Source organism: Zophobas morio, unplaced genomic scaffold (assembly GCF_036711695.1).
Source record: "Zophobas morio isolate AGI-343-1 ecotype UQ-CSIRO unplaced genomic scaffold, CSIRO_AGI_Zmor_V1 ptg000012l, whole genome shotgun sequence".
Lineage (NCBI taxonomy): Eukaryota > Metazoa > Arthropoda > Insecta > Coleoptera > Tenebrionidae > Zophobas > Zophobas morio.
The window spans coordinates 7,257,608-7,272,912 of NW_026972117.1; the positions used below are offsets into that span (position 1 = coordinate 7,257,608).

The following is a 15,305-nucleotide window of genomic DNA, read 5'->3' on the forward strand; positions in this document are numbered from 1 at the left end:
TATTTTAGCCAGTACTAGAAAATTTCGACCCATTTTCGACGATTTTCTAAATTTAACTTAAGTCTAGTTCGGATTGCAGAGTTTTTGTTCGGAGATTCGTGGGTTCAAATTATAGAGGTTATACTGTATACTGTCATAATTTTTTACACAGTTTAAATAGGATTTATCATGAAAAATTTTGAAACCATGCGTGTGATAAACTTAAAACGTAAATTAAATTGTAAAATATTGTTATACAATTTTGATTTTTTTTCCAAAAAATGTACGTGATTCATAAACCAGTACAGAAGTACATTTCGGTACAACGACACAACCCGGGACAACCTCCCTGACTTGAACTGACCTCTCTATTGTCTCAAATAAACAAATTTTAAACATTCGTTTGAATAAATAAAAACAGCTTTGTGAAACAAAAAATAATAATTTCTTTTTTTTACAAAAATTTCATACCGGGTTATTCTGTTTTCTTGGAAGCTATTTTGTCAAGGGGCTATTTTGTATGGAGCTATATTGTCGTTGGTCTATTTTATCGCATCTTTTTTGATGGGGCTATTTTGAAAGGAAATTCAAATTTTCCGGCAAAAAAGTGGACCAGAGGTCTCACTATGTAACTACTTTTCTGAACAAAACATTACGCAATATATCAAAAATTTGTAGGTCTAGTTTTTGAAGAATTAAGCTGCTATTATCATATTTTTTTATTTCTTAATTTATTTTTCTGGTTTTCTGGTAGAAACATGACAGCGAATCTGCAACGACCGACTATTATTTTTTTAAATACGACCCTGAAAATCAGACCAAACAAAATCCCAAGTTCGATCATTGTTGGTTTAAATGACACTAAAGGGGCCATAAAATGTTATTAGTATACAAAAATACCATTTAACAGTACAGTTATGACGTTTTGCGAAAATCAGAGAGCCTTCTTTCGTCTTTGACTACCATTTCTTGAACTAGCCCCTGAAAAATACTGAAATTGACTTCAATGTTAGTTAAAGAACTCCAACATTTCAATCAAAATTTTAATGTGCAAAACAATCATTAAAATGAAACTTTATTTGGCATTAAATTGATAGCGATTTTAATGATCTTAACTAGCGTTACTATCTTGGAGTGACGTGTGTGCGCAGCACGTGCTAAAACAACCTTTTTCTCACTACATCCGCAGTACTACTTGCAGCAACGCAGTTAAACAGTAGTTCATTTCAAGTATTCCCAGTCGTGTGTCCAAATCTTTCAAAAACGCGATAAAGTCGAGATATCTTGTCACAGGTATTTATTTCAAAGCTTAATTTACACTAACAATTATTTTTAACCGTTACTGTAGTGACAAAAATAGAACTCTGTTGATACTTCTATGATTTTCTTCCTATTGAACCAACTAATAACCTCCCGATTTTGGGTTTGCTACTAAACCATTTCGGCGGGAATCAATTCCCATTACGTACCAGCACGCAAGGAAGTGGCAAAAACACGTCTAGACGTTTTTCAATTCAAAGGGTTATTTAAATTTGGATAGCGGACACATGCTTAGTTTGGTAGCCGATAGTTGAATGCTCTTTGTGATTGATTAACGAGGAAATAACAAGCATACCAATGTGCGCTGCTAATAATAATTGGACTTGATTGCAATCCATACGCGTGGATTTATTAGACGTCAGAAATATTTTTTTCTTTTTCGTTTCAGAAGGATATGAAATTTTACGCTAGCGTGAACGGTTACACAAGAAGAGACCAACAACATTTCTTTGGTACAAAAAATCCAGTCCATTGACGTAAGCAGCCGACACCGCGCCACTGATTTATTGTCAGTACTATTCAAATTCATGCATACGCATTTTAATGTTTTTTAGCATTGAATCATGTTTTCGGACGTCATTATCGTCCCGTTATGGCGATATGGTGGCTTGTTATCGGAAATTCGAAGCGTATGCGAGTATGCGTGTATGGAAATGAGTAACAAAAAAACTTTGACAAATTCATTCTGATACGATGTTACTTAATTTTTTTTTGTAGGTGTGACCATAACCGAAATGTTGTGTATTAAACAAAACGTGAATATGGCTTTCTCATTGCTTAATTCGTATATGGGGCATTGTCCATTACCATCACAACTTGAAAAAGCTGTATTTCACACGTATAATTATAATTACACTCATTGTTTTATACGTTTTGCATAAATTTGTAAAATATTTTCCACACATGCATTATTGTCGTGTCCGACACGAAGAATAATTATTTCACTTGTTTATTACGTCTAAGTTTGAAATTTTAATACGAACCATCTGTAGCCATAGTTATAGACAATATATACATATAACTGAATAATTTATTTTTTAATTTCTAGAAATTTTTTCATCGGTTAAATCAGAGTCATGATTTCAAAATGTATTTTACAAAATAAAAATTATAAAATAAAAACCACAATGTTGACTTTCAGACAGAAACTGAACCTATTGAATCAAGTATCTGGAAATTTTAAATATACTTTAGGCTTAAACGTGCGGCAAAAATTCAGCAGGTTGTTACTTGGGTTATTTTAAGACTTTTTTGTCCCTGGATGGTTTTCGGAAAGACGCTTTGTTTCGAAGATACAGGGCGCTACAAAATCAGCTACGATGCTTGCATTCAAAAGAAAGCGTTTTTGTGAAAATCATTCAAGAACAATTTTTTTAATAAACCAAGGAATAACCCCTTGAATTTTTGCTGCATGTTTAGTAAACACCCTGTATAAATTCAAAATGCTATTTGTTATAGTTGTATTTTACTTATGCGTTTTCATTTCACGTTTTGTCGAAGTTTTACAGCTTATAGAATACAAAAATATCGCTTTCCCGTATAATGTCAGATATTTTTTGATTTTTTTTTAAACATTTTTGAAACAAAAATTTCAAAAAAAAAATTCGTCCAATTTTTACAATTTTCGAAATTTAACGAAAGACATTTTCCTATGGATTACGATCTCCAGAAGTTAGTTTTGGCCTCATGTCTTCAATGGTTCCTTCCATTTTTCTAAAATCGCCCGCTAAAGTATTGCAAGTTTTTGGATTTTTAAAAAATTGATTTTCAAAACGAAAATTTTTAATATTACCCCAAGAGCATAAGCACGATGATTTGGAATCAGCACGATGAAATGCATTTGCCAATTTTTTTTTTGTTTTTTTTTTGGCTAATTTTACAAAACCAAATTTTTCAAAAAAAAAAATAAAATTTCGGACAATTTTCCAAATCTAAGTAAAGATATTTTCGTCTAGATTTCGACCTCCAGAAGTTGTTTTCGATCTCACTTCTTCTATGGCTCCTTCCATTTGTCAGAGTAACTCACTAAAATTTTGCGGTTTTTTGGAATTTAAAAAAAAAAATTTCAATCCGAATTTTATTTTAACTTACCCTGAGACCATCAACTCTATATGTTTTTGGAATCAACACGACGTAATGTTGTATATCTCAGAATTTTTTGATTTTTTTGGAAATTTTTTAAAAAACAAAGTTCTTCAAAAAAAAAACTTGGGCCAAATTTCGACAATTTTCGAAATTTAACAAAAGACATTTTCGAATGTATTTGGCCTTCAGAAATTAGTTTCGGTCTCATTTTTTCAGTGGCTTCTTCGATTTTTCCAGAATCGCTCACTAAAATACTGCAACTTTTTGGGTTTTTAAAAAATAGACTTTTAAACCGAAAATTCTTACCTTTATCCTACGACATAAGCACGATATGTTTTTGAAATCACCACAGCGAAATCTATAGACTAGAATTTTTTGGATTTTTTTTGGAAAATTTTTCAGTAAAAAAAAATAAAATAAAAATTTGTTTGCCAGTTTTCGACAATTTTCCAAATTTAAGCAAAGACATTTTCTTATGGATTTTGACCTCCAGAAGTGTGTTTTGGCCTAAATTCTTCGATGGACCATCAGGCTTTTCCAAAATCGCTCTCTAAAACATTTCAATTTTTTGAATTTTTAAAAAATTCATTTTCAAACCGAATATTTTTAATCTTACCCCGAAAGCACAAAGGGGAACTAAATCTATATACCAGAACTTTTTGATTTTTTTTGGCAAATTTTTCAAAAACTAAATAAAAAAAAATAAATTTTCACCCAACTTTAGACAGCTTTCGAAATGTAACTAAAGACATTTTTTTATTTATTTCGACTTCCAGAGATTAGTTTCGGGTTCATTTTTTCAATGGCTTCTTCGGTTTTTCAGAATCGCTCATCATAATAATATAATAATTTTTTGAATTTTTAGAAAATAGATTTTTAAACCGCAAATTTTTAACTTTTTTCCGAGGACGTAAACACGATATGTTTTTGGAACAAAAACAAAATTTTTCAAAAAAAAAATTGCTACCAATTTTCGACAATTTTCAAAATTTAGCTAAAGACATTTTATGGATTTCGACCTCCAGAAATTAGTTTCCGTCCAATTTCTTCAATGACCTCTTCAGGTGTTCCAGAATCGCTCGATAACATACTGCAATTTTTTGGATTTTTGAAAAATATAACCGATGAATTTTAATTTTATACCGAGGGGATAAACACGATGTGTTTTTGGAACCAGTATGGCGAAATCCGTATGCCAGAATTTATTTGAGTTTTTTTTCAAATTTTTCAAAAGCAAAAGTTTTCAATAAAATAATAAAGTAAAAATTTCGGCGAATTTTCGACAATTTCCAAAATTTAATAGACATTTTCTTATAGAGTTCGACCTCCAGAAATTAGTTTCGGTCCCAATTCTTCAATGACCTCTTCGATTGTTCCAGAATCGCTCAATAAAATACTGCAATTTTTTGGATTTTTGAAAAATAGAACCGAAAATTTTTACCTTTTTTCTAGGATATAAACACGATATATTTTTGGAATCATCACAGCGAAATCTATATGCTTAGTTCTTTTGGATTTCTTTGCGAAATTTTCCAAAAACAAAATAAAATAAAAAAAAAATTGGACCAATTTGCGACAATTTTCAAAATTTAACGAAAGACATTTTCTTATGGATTTCGACTTCCAGAAATTAATTTTGGCCTCATTTCTTCGATGGCTCTTTCCATTTTTCCAGAATCGCTCACTAAAGTATTGCAATTTTTTGAATTTTTAAAAAATCTATTTTCACGCCCTAAAATTTTTAATTTTACCCCAAGAGCATAAACACGATATGTTTTTGGAATCAACACGACGAAATGTATATGTCCAGAATTTTTTGTTTTTTTTGACAAGTTTTTCAAAAACAAAATTTTCAAAAAAAAAATTGGGCCAATTTTCAAAATTTAACTAAAGACACTTTCTTATGGATTTCGACCTCCAGAAATTAGTTTCGGTCCCATTTCTTCAATGACCTCTTCGATTGTTCCAAAATCGCTCAATAAAATACTGCAATTTTTTGGATTTTTGAAAAATAGAACTGAAAATTTTTACCTTTTTTTTAGGATATAAACACAATATATTTTTGGAATCAGCACAGCGAAAACTATTTGCTAATTCTTTCGTATTTCTTTGCGAAATTTTCCAAAAACAAAATGTTTCAATAAAAAAATTAAATAAAAATTTGGGCCAATTTTCGACAATTTTCAAAATTTAACAAAAGACATTTTTTTATGGATTTCGACCTCCAGAAATTAGTTTTGGCCTCATTTCTTCTATGGATCTTTCCATTTATCCAGAATCGCTCACTAAATTATTGCAATTTTTTTGGATTTTTAAAAAATTGATTTTCAAATCGAAAAATTAATCTTACCCCGACAGCATAAACATGACATGTTTTTGGAATCAGCACGATGAAATGTATGTGTCCAGATTTTTGTAGGTTTTCTGGGCCAATTTTCCAAAAACAAAATTCTTAAACTTAAGGAAACATTTTCTTAAGGATTTTAACCTTCATAAGTTGGTTTGACTTCATTTCTTATATGGTTCCTTTTTCCACAATCGCTCACCAAAGGGCTGCAATTTTTAGGATTTAAAAAAAAATTATTTTCGAAATGAAAATTTTTAATATTACCCCAAGAGCATAAACACGATATGTTTTGGAATCAGCACGACGAAATCTATTTGCCAAATTTTTTTTGTTTTTTTTTGGCTAATTTTTCAAATCAAAACCAAATTTTTCAAAAAAAATGAAACAAAATTTCGGACAATTTTCGAAATTTAAGTAAAGATATTTTCTTATAGATTTCGACCTCCAGAAGTTATTTTCGGCCTCAGTTCTTCTATGACTCCTTCCATTTGTCAGAGTAGCTCACTAAAATATTGCAGTTTTTTGGATTTAAAAAAAATATATTTTCAGTCCGAATTTTTTTTATCTTACCCTGAGAGTATCAACACTATATGTTTTTGGAATCAGCATAACACATAATGTTGTACATTTCAGAATTTTAATATTTTTTTGCAAATTTTTAAAAAACAAAATTCAAAAAAATTCCGCCAAATTTCGACAATTTTCAAAATTTAACTAAAGACTAAAGAGAAAATTTATTTCAAACCGAAAATTTTTACGTTTTTCCTACGACATAAACACGATATGTTTTCGGTAAAAAAATAAAATAAAAATTTTGGCCGATTTTCAACAATTTTCCAAATTTAATCAGACATTTTATTATGGATTTCGACCTCCAAAAGTTTGTTTTGGCCTAATATCTTCGATGGGTCCTCGGGCTTTTCCAAAATCGCTCACTAAAATATTTCATATTTTTGGATTTTTAAAAAATTAATTTTCATACCGAATATTTTTAATCTTACTCAGAGGGCACAAAGAGGATACGTTTTTGGAATTACCACAGCGAAATCTATATAGAAAAACTTTTTGTTTTTTTTTGGCAGATTTTTCAAAAAATAAATTTAAAAAAAATCAGCCAAATTTCGACAATTTTCAAAATTTAACTCAAGACATTTTTTTTTATTTCGACTTCGAGAAATTAGTTTCGGCCTCATTTTTTAATGGCTTCTTCGATTTTTCCAATTTTTTGAATTAAAAAAAAAGTAGATTTTTAAACTGAAAATTTTTAACTTTGTTCCGAGGACGTAAGCACGATAAGTTTTTGGAATCATCACGGCGAAATCTATAGGCTAGCATTTTTTGGATTTTTTTGTCAAAATTTTCAAAAACAAAATTTTTAAATAAAAAAAAAGTAAGCAAAATAAAAATTTCGGCGAATTTTCGACAGATTTCAAAATTAATCAAAGACATTTTTTTATGGATTTCGGCCTCCAGAAGTTTGTTTTGGCCTAAGTTCTTCGATGGCTCGTTCCACTTTTCCAGAATCGCTCACTACAATATTAAAATTTTTGATTTTTAAAAAATTAATTTTCAAACCGAATATTTTAAATCTTACCTCAAGAGCATAAATGGCATAGGTCTTTGGAATTAGCACAGCGAAATCTATATCTCAGAATATTTTGGTTTTTATGGCTTATTTTTCAAAAACAAAATTAAAAAAAATAAGATTTCGGCCAATTTTCCACAATTTTCGAAATTTTTCATTTATTTCGACTTCCAAAAATTAGTTTCGGTGTCATTTTTTCAATGGTTTCTTCGATTTTTCCAGACTCATTCACTAAAATACTGCTTTTTTGGATTTATAAAAAATAGATTTTTAAACCGAAAACTTTTAACCTTACCCTAAAGGATAAACAGGTTATGTTTTTGGAATGAGCACTGCAAATCGAAGATGGCGGGCGGTGTAAACGTACCAAGCACCGCTGCTTGTAAAAGGTGCAAGAAAGAGCATGGCAAAATCCATATGCTACAATTTTTTGTTTTTTTTTACAATTTTTTCAAAAATAAAATTTTTCAATAAAAAAAATAAGTAAAATAAAAATTTTGGTCAATTTTCGACAGATTTCAAAATTTAACCAAAAACATTTTCCTATAAATTTTGGCTTCCAGAAGATTGTTTTGCCTTATTTCTTCGATGGCTCCTTCCACTTTTCCAGAATAGCTCACTAAAATATTCCAATTTTTGATTTTTAAAAAATTGATTTTCAAACCGAATATTTTTATAGTTTATAATAGCATACGTTTTTGGAATTAGCACAGCGAAATTTATGTGCCAGAACTTTTTGTTTTTTTTTTGGCAAATTTTTCAAAAACAAAATAAAAAAAATAAAATTTTCGCAAATTTTCGACAATTTTCGAAATAAAGACATTTTTTTATTTATTTCGACCTCCAAAAATTAGTATCGGTTTTATTTTTTCATTAGTTTCTTCGATTTTCTCAGGCACGCTCACTAATATACTACAATTTTTTTTTTAATTTAAAAAGGCAATTTTTAAACTGAAAATTTTTAACCTTACCCCGAGGGCATAAACTCAATATGTTTTTGAAATCAACACGGCCAAATCTATATGCTAGAAATTTTTGGATTTTTTTCACAAATTTTTCAATAAAAAAATATAATACAACAAAAATTTTGACGACTTTTCGACAATTTTCAAAATTTAACTAGACATTTTCAAAGGGATTTCGACTTCCAGAAATTAGTTTCAGCCTCATTTCGTCGAACGCTTCTTCCATCACAAACATAAAATTGTTTAATAAAATTAAATAATGACATTGGCATTACCAACGTGTTTCTTGTCTAGTTTGCCAACATTAGTATTAAAAAAAAAATTCATGGCCCACTACAAGGCTTTTTTTCGATCATCTGATGTAAGGGTTATAGAAAAAAATTTAAAATGAATTTTGTAAACAGTGTTTGAATCTGCATAAGGAAATGTCTTGAAATTTTGACTAGAACTAGCTTTGATTTAGTGACTGCTACATGTACTAATTAGGATTTCGTGTTTTCTCGCCATTTAATAGCTGCTAGAGCATCAAAAAGTAGATATTCTGTTTTCGTCTGTTTTGCTAAATAAAATCCTATTTGGAACATGCAAAATAATTACGGATTACGGAAAAACTACACCATCGCTTACTCTAAAATTTTGGATAAGCTTTAAGATAAGCTCCTTGCCGAAAATTTGATGACGTCATTTCAAAATTTCGTTCAGTAAATTTCGCCAGCTATATCCATATATTTAAATTAATTATACAGGATGATTGAAAAATATTACCGAATTATGCAGTTTAAATCACTGAATGCATTAAACACTCTTAATACCATATAATAAAAAAAAGTGGCCTAGTCAGCCGTGGAATTATTTTTTTTACTGTGGTGGCAGTACTGTTGTTTTTCATTGAAGTTGCGTGTCACTTTAACATTGGTATTATCAGTGTGGTATAATTGAAGTTTGATGATCCCTAGGGTATGTAGAAGTAGGGCTCCCGTTTCCATTTTTCGTCTCAGAAAAATATTATGGATCGATTGTTATTTAATTTAGTTGTGGTTCATGAATCCGCCTTAGTTGTTTACCGTAGCCATCTTGATTTTCGCAAAATAACTCGAAGGTCGCAGGTTCGATCCCCTCATGGTTCACTTTTTTTCTCACATTACGACTAGTATTATAAATATTTTTTTAACATAGAGGGGTATTAAAATAAATAAAACGACCATAAAAAGTATTCGAATTTCGAAGTCTCGTGATGTGCACTTTTGCATCACCGCGTCCTTGTCCCCAGAGCGTATTCGCAATATTGACACCACGTCACCGTCGCCCCACTTCGATAAACATTTTTTTTATTTGGAAATTTTCTCTTTTCGGTTGCGCCGTCTTCGGACGTCATCAGCGTCCAATTAACTAATCAGCGTTAAAATTTTCAGCGTGCACAGTTCAAAAGCAGCTCCTTGCGCAGTGCCCACCATGCCCGATTCAAATTTTGCGCCAAGCCCCGGGTCCTCGCAGCGCCCGTTTATTAATAAAATAAGCGATGGGGCTGCAGCACAATGCCCTGAATATTCCAAAAGTCGCACTAAATATGTAATAGCCGAGTAAATAAGTGATGAGTGTATTTTATGACAGCTTTACAACTCCTTCACTGCGCAAGGTCTCTGCGCTTTGGGTGAACGCCTAACAGTGCCATAAAATAGGACAGGGGTGATAACTTGGTTGCCTGGATAGAGCTCGTGCTCTTCGAATTCTTTACATAACATTAGCGAAACCAGTGCCTGCGCTCGTCTAATCAAAATAACTAATTGAAACGTAAACATTAATCAAACCGTCGAGTTCAATCAAAAATCGCACAGACGTCAGCCCGCCTCACCTCGATGGAAAACCGTGTGTGGTGAGTTATTTTTAGCCTAGAATTAGTGAGTGCGTAAGTTCAATTATTTCGGCCTCGCATATCGACCGGTTTCGCGATTTTCGGGCCCCGTATCGACGCAGCCCCCCGGCGAAAGCTCGCCGCTTAACCTTCGAAAGCTCTCAATCACCCGAATCCATAGATAATCTAATGAGGATCACGGGGGTGTCCTGCAAGGGCGGATTTATAGGACGTCGCTTGGCATTTGTCGAAGGGTCGCCGTACCTGGGCTCCTTATGCCCTTTGCGCCCGACCCAAATGTGCCTCGATTTAATTTCTCGTTGACCTTTTTAGGGATGAAACGTGTACACGTGTTTCGGGTTAGCTGCTTAAAAATTTATTTCTGGATTTGAGATGCGACGATTATTTTTGCATTATTCGAGGAGGTTTTTAATTCGATTCGACCACGCGATTTTTTCGGATTATGAATGAGTCATTGAGTGGGCATGTCGCGAAATCGTTCCTTTTGAGATTTAGACCGACCAAGGTTTCACAGGTGTTGCGTCGGTGAAGTTTAAATAAAGTATTATCTGTTTATTTTCGCCGTGATTAGCGTTTTTAGTGACAATATTCTTACTAAGTGCAGTGTGGTGGAAGTGAACGATGATTAAAAAATGTTCAGAGGAGGTTTATTGTGTTTGAATCGTGTCGGAGAAAATACCCGGGCTTTAAATATCTTGGTTTGTTTTTGGAATTTTTCTGGCATTACGATTGTTGTGCGTCGAAAAAGCTTGTTTTGTTAACAAAATTAACATCAAATTTTGTTTATGCGAAACTGTTTAGACTAAATTAACACAGCATAAACCAAGTTCTTGGCTTCCGGAGAAACGGATTTTCACGTTTTCTTAGCCAAAATCGACTGTCATTTCCGGCTGTCCGTCGTCGTTAATTTTCCTCGTAATCCAAATTTGTTTATTGAAAATTTCAAATGATTGCCACTTAAATCGGGTTTAAATGTGCAGCACGCTGTTTTTACAAATTGTTTCTATTTTTACACGTTGTCTAAAAAAATACACCCAGTCATTAATTTTACAGATGATCTGAGACGTGACATTACAGACTGGTTCATTTAATTTAGTTAGGGATTACAGAACATTGATTAAAATCTGAGTCATTTTAAAACAAGTGACATTTATTTTTTTTTTGTATCGCGTTTCATTGAAGCCGTAAAATCGTTTTTATACTCATATTGTCGAACTAGCTTTTTCCTGTGCATTTAAAAACGATTAATTATAATTTGATGTTGTTCGGTATTAGCAACACTGTTCTATGAATTATTTAAACATTCCAGGAATAGCCGCTTTAATAGTCCAAGCTTTACATACTCTACTAAACTCAAACCGTTTTAAACATTTTATTTGTGTTTTCGCCGCCAACATCAAAGAGTCCGGAATGTGCAAATTTTAATTGCCGCTTTATATTTTTAAAGATGAAACTGTTCTCTGATCGTAATCGACATGGGTGTTCGCATATTAATCGACTAGACAGAAAACTAGGGGTTGTCAATTAGGTGCGTTAATAAAGATAAATACCCTACTCTATTTTACAAGGCTCAATTGTGAGCCTGTTGCTGTTTCCGTTTTTGATTACCGTTTTTAGAGCAGCAAGTGCTCGAGGCAACTTTATTTTAATGAATGCAGTGTAGATTTGTTGCTAAAAGCGACAGTAATTATTAAGAAAATTCATACAGTTGTATCTGATTTCTGTGTGTTTAGTCTAGTGAGGCTCGCTTTATATTTTCGTGTAAGTAGTTTATGGTTATTTTTTTTCAAGGTGTTACAAATTTACTAAAGACTTTTGTTCTGGTACGTGAATTTAATTTCACTAAATATGATTAAAAGAGACGGAAATAGAGGTTTAATAATATTTTAGTTTTCATGTTGTTCTGATAAAACCACTCCAGTAGAGATAACTCCCACAATCATGTGTATAATTTTATTTAGAATTGTTGTATAATACACAAGTGTGTTATATAATTGCGCAAAATTGTTACGCTGAATTCATCGCTTGTTACGTTTAGTACCATTATTTTATAAAATGTTTTTTTTCGAAACCACATAGGTGAGAATGAAGCTGCTTAAGTAGTTTTTTTTTCAAGTACTTAGTTTTGATTACTACCACAGCTGTTCATAGTGAAGCACTAAAAATTAATTACGTTTGTTCACCTTCTCATTTTATTTTCGTTCTCTTTGTCGTTCCTTTTGTTCTTCTGATTCTGATCCTCTTTCGCATTTTAGTTCACATTCTTGTTGTCATCTACATTGTCATCCCCATTTTCTCCACATTCTCATCCTCGTATCTATCCTAGTTTGATTCTGGTTCTCATTTTCATTGTTATTTTCGTTCTCAATGTTGTTTTCGTTCTTGTTCTGGCTTCGATTTCCGTTATTCCCGCTTATTCTCTTTCTCATTCTTCTTCTCGTCATTCTTTTAATTCATCTTCCTGTCATCTTTGTTCTCGTTCTTGTTCGCATCCTGTTTTCGTTCTCATTACCACTTTCATTCATGTTGTAATTCTGATTTCTCCTATTCTCCCTCATTTTTGTTTTTATTTCCGTTCCTCTTGTCATTTTCTCGTTATTCTCGTTTTCAACCCCATTTTCATCGTCCTTTTCATTCTTATTCTCATTTTCGTTCCTTTTTTCATTTTCTTGTAGTTCACCTTTTTGTCATCTTTTTACTCGTTATCGTTCGCATCTTAGTTTTAATTTGCCTACTGATTCTTATTCTCATTTTCATTTTTATCCCCGTTTTCATTCTCACTCTTGTTTTTATTTTTGTTCTTCTTGTCGTTATTTTTATGGTTCTTCTAGTTCTCTTTCTTGTTTTCATTCCCATTTTGACTCCGATTTCTTGCTTTCATTCTCGCTTTGGTACTCGTTCCAAGCTTTCTCCCTCTTTGGTTCCATTTTCGCTCTTCTCGTTGTGGTTCTTCTTTTCTTCCCGTGCTCGTTACATTCTATTTGTCGTCCCCATTTTCATTCCATTTTAATCTTCATTTTATTTGTTACTATTGCTTATTTTTATTTTTATTTTCATGCTGATTTCCGTTTTTATTCTTGTTCTGATTTTTATTCTCATTTTCCTTCTCATCATCTTTCTATTTCATCTTGTTTCTTATTTTTACTAGCGTTCTAGTTAGTTTTAATTTCCGTTTTCGTTCTCGTTCTGATTTTGTAGTTTCATATTCGTTCTCTTAATAGTTATTCAGTTCGTTTTCCCTAAGATATCCTCGTTCTTTTTGTTCTAGTCCTCATTCGTATTCCAGCGTTTATTTTCGTTCTCATTCTCATTTTCATTTTGGTTTCTCGTTTTCATTCTCACTCTCGTTCTGGTTTCACTCTTTCTCCCTCCTCGTTCTCATTTTCGTTCTTCTCGTTATCCTTGTCGTTTTATTTCTCCTTCGCATTTTAGTTCACACTCTTGTCCACATTCTCATCCTCGTATCTATCCTAGTTTGATTGTGGTTCTTGTCCTGGTTCCGATTTTTCTTATTCCTGCTTATTCTTATTCTCATTCTCCTTCCCGTCAATTTTTTTAATTCATCTTCCTTCTCGTTCTCGTTCTCATCCTAGTTTTTATTCTCGTTCTTCTTTTAGCTCTAATTTTCGTTCTCTTATTCCTTGCTCTCATTCGCATCCTACTTGTCATTGTCGTTCACATTCTTATCCTCATGCTCATTTTCATCGTCGTCCGATATTCGTTTTAGTTTTCATTCTCATTTTGATTCTGATTTCTCGATTTTATTCTCATTCTGACTCCGGTGTCAAGATTTTTCCCTTCTCGTTCCTGTTTTAATTCTTCTCTTGCAAATTCGCATGCTAGTTCTCACTCTCGTTCTCATCCTCATTTTCACCCTCCTTCTCAACTTTGTTCTCGTTTTCACTCCCCTTTTAATTTTTGTTCTGATTCTGAATTCTCGTATTCCTCCTCATTCTAGTTCTCATTTTATTATTATTTGCCTTTTCGTTTGTTTAGATTATCTTCTTTTCATCTTCTTTCTTCTCTCTTCTCATTCACATCCTAGCTCCCATTTTCCTACTCATTTACTTTCTCATTTTAATTTTGGTTCATGGTTTTCATTCTGGCTCTGGTTCTGTTTTCATTTTTTCTCCCTCTTCGTTCTCATTTTCGTTATTCTCGTTGTCCTTCTCGTACTCCTGTTTCACATTCTTGTTGTCATTCGCATTGTCATCCTCATTTTCGCCACATTTTCATCCTCGTATCTACCTTACTCTCAATCCTGTTTTCGTTCTTCTTCTCGTCATTCTTTTAATTCATCTTCGTTCTCGTTCTTGGTCGCATCCTAATTTTCGTCCTCATTTTCGTTGTCATTCTCATACCCACCTTCATTCTAGTTGTAATTCTGATTTTTCCCATTCTCCCTCATTCTTGTTTTTATTTCCGTCCCTATTGTCTTTGCTCTTTCATCTTTTAGATTACCTTATCATCTTTTTTCCCGTTCTAGTTCGTATCGTAGTTTTTATTTTCAGCCGTATTCTCCTTTTCAACCCCATTTTCATCCCCGTTCTCATTCTTATTCTCATTTTCGTTTCTTTTCTCATTTTCTTTTCCGTCCTTATAAGTAGTTCACCTTTTGTCATATTTCTGCTCGTTATCGTTGGCATCCTAGTTTTAATTTTCCTACTGATTCTTGTTCTCATTTTCATTTTTATCTTAGTTTTCATTGTCACTCTTGTTTTCATTTTCCTTCTTGTCGTCGTTTATTTCTTATTTTTTAGTTCTCCTCGTTCTCGTTTACGCTCTTGTTTTTATTTTCATTCTCATCCTAGTTCGCATTTTTGTTTTCTTTGTCGTTCTGATTATGTTTCTTTCGTTTTCTTCTAGTTTTCTTTCCCGTTCTCGTTCTCATCCTCATTATAATTCAACTTTTCATTCACTTTTTAGTTGTCGTCCTCGTTTTCATTTTAGTTCTAATTGTGGTTTCTCGCATCCTTTCTTTTTGGTGTTCTCATTTACGTTTTACTTTTACTTCCTGTTTTTGTTCTCTTCCTTCTCGTTCACGTTCACGTTCCCATTTTCGTTCTCACCCTGGTACTCTTCCTCATTTTTATCCTCATTTTCGTTTTCATTTTCATCATCCTTTTTATTTTCGTTCTGATTCTGTCGTCT

The 15,305-nt window shown here is 32.3% G+C and overlaps 1 protein-coding gene across 6 annotated transcripts in view; it reads left to right on the top strand.

The window, feature by feature from the left end:
* Positions 1 to 1,181: 1,181 nt before the first annotated feature.
* LOC135127706 (protein FAM135A) overlaps positions 1,182 to 15,305 on the top strand; it is a 57,229-nt gene continuing 43,105 nt past the window's right edge. For 2 of the 6 annotated variants that reach the window (XM_064054267.1, XM_064054273.1), the window contains exon 1: positions 9,798 to 10,154. The gene's annotated coding sequence lies outside the window, so the exon portion shown is untranslated. Of the gene's footprint in view, positions 1,273 to 1,687; positions 1,776 to 9,797; positions 10,155 to 10,663; positions 10,853 to 11,893; positions 11,916 to 15,305 lie in introns of those variants that run through there. The other 4 variants (XM_064054268.1, XM_064054269.1, XM_064054270.1 and 1 more) reach the window with 4 other exon arrangements.